We start from the raw sequence: 2,500 nt of genomic DNA, 5'->3' as shown, positions 1-2,500 counted from the left end.
TCCCTGTAAGACCGATCGACGTTAAGCCATTTCTCTTTTGTATGTAACACACATTTCATAAATTTTGTACCTCTTATAGAGGCCAAATATTCTCCTCCTCCTCTCATAAAGCACGAAAATCACTTTCACGCCGTGCATCCATCGTGCAAGCACGTAGACCACACACGCTGGACAATATAATAAAAGATAGCGCGGACAGTGGCATGCTATACAAATCGAGAAAGCGCGTACAGTGATCATGCTGGTCATTTTGCCACCAAATTTTATAATCTTTATCATTAGAGCGGGCCCACCAACCTCGTCTCTGTACTTTATACATTTCTCCTCCATCTGCACACACCTTTTCAAACATTAACGGAGAGAGTTCCTTGGACTTGCTTTAAATGTACATATTAGATATGTTGGAATCTCTCTCCTTTAGAAGTTTCCCCAGCCTTAAAACTTCTTTCATTTTTACTCCTCTCTCCATACTTATTTTCCTCTCTGAACGTATCAGAGAGGATTTTATTTCTGACACCTCTTGACTTTTCTTAAATTCAGGGACGTAATTTTGTTCATAATTCAGTGGACTTTTGTGTATTTTATACTTTAAATATTTCCAAACAGTCTCCCTTCTAAAAGTGATAGAACGAATTTTCGTCTAACACTACTTTCTTGGTTCAAAAATTTTATACAATCTTATAACTTTTTCAGTTTTAACAAATTTTGGTTACAGACAGTTGATGCTCAGTTTGTACAAGTATGCAACATTTATAAGTGCATACAGGTCACCAGCCTTATATTACAAGGCTCACCACATATGGGCCATTCGGTCTTAGACACCGACCCGTGGTAATGCTGTGTGGAGATTAATAATAATCCGCAACGGAAAACCGGAACGAGAATAGTCGAGAAAGTATATTCTCGAGGAGCGGTAGACTGCTTTTCAACCGAAGTCATAAAAGAGCCACACGCTCGACGCTACTCCCGACCGGTCCGAGCGAACCGAAAGTGCCTTCCTATAAATACCGAACGGCCGGCCGCTAGGTCGGCGACGCATGGGCTTACGCCCAGGCGTATGCCTGTGCAAACCGCCGTGAGAGCGTACCATCCCGCCGGCACGGTAAAACTTAGACTGAAAATATCGTCGAACATATCCTTTCATTTTATAACGTTCTATACATGAAAATTAATAAATTAACATGCAGGACATAATAAATTCACATTCTCATGTAAATCATGGGTTTAATTAATATTTTAAAAAATTTTAAAACCGCCCAGAACCGATGAGATGAAAATATTAAAACGATATTTTTGCATTTTCTTACGGTAAAACATTAACAAATAAGCGACTATAGCAATATAAAACTCCATTTGTAATTTAATTAATCAAAATTAATATTTTTTTTTGATTTTTCAGCGATCCAGAACCGATGAGACGAAAACATTAAAACGATATTTTTGCATTTTCTTACGACAAAACATTAACAAATACGAGACTATAACAATATAAAACTACATATGTAATTTAATTAATCAAAATTAATAATTTTTTTTGATTTTTCAGTGATCCAGAACCGATAAGTCGAAAATTTTAACAATCATATTTTTGCATTCTGTACCGTGGATCCATCGTTAAACGCTATTAAACTAACGTCCGTGATGGTATAAATGCAGATTTTCGCTCCGTTTAGCCAAAATACCGAACTTTAGGTGCGCTCCGAAATATTTCAAAGTCCCAGCGGCGTATTGCTTCGCCTCTTAGAACCGATTAGTCGAAAATTTTAACAATCATATTTTTGCATTCTGTACCGTGGATCGATCGTTAAACGCTATTGAACTAACGTCCGTGATGGTATAAATGCAGATTTTCGCTCCGTTTAGCCAAAATAACGAACTTTAGGTGCGCTCCGAAATATTTCAAAGTCCCAGCGGCGTATTGCTTCGCCTCTTAGAACCGATTAGTCGAAAATTTTAACAATCATATTTTTGCATTCTGTACCGTGGATCCATCGTTAAACGCTATTAAACTAACGTCCGTGATGGTATAAATGCAGATTTTCGCTCCGTTTAGCCAAAATAACGAACTTTAGGTGCGCTCCGAAATATTTCAAAGTCCCAGCGGCGTATTGCTTCGCCTCTTAGAACCGATTAGTCGAAAATTTTAACAATCATATTTTTGCATTCTGTGCCGTGGATCGATCGTTAAACGCTATTGAACTAACGTCCGTGATGGTATAAATGCAGATTTTCGCTCCGTTTAGCCAAAATAACGAACTTTAGGTGCGCTCCGAAATATTTCAAAGTCCCAGCGGCGTATTGCTTCGCCTCTTAGAACCGATTAGTCGAAAATTTTAACAATCATATTTTTGCATTCTGTACCGTGGATCGATCGTTAAACGCTATTAAACTAGCGTCCGTGATGGTATAAATGCAGATTTTCGCTCCGTTTAGCCAAAATAACGAACTTTAGGTGCGCTCCGAAATATTTCAAAGTCCCAGCGGCGTATTGCTTCGCCTC

This window comes from Osmia lignaria, unplaced genomic scaffold, assembly GCF_051020975.1.
Source record: "Osmia lignaria lignaria isolate PbOS001 unplaced genomic scaffold, iyOsmLign1 scaffold0011, whole genome shotgun sequence".
NCBI lineage: Eukaryota > Metazoa > Arthropoda > Insecta > Hymenoptera > Megachilidae > Osmia > Osmia lignaria.
Note: the sequence above shows the minus strand (reverse complement) of the source record.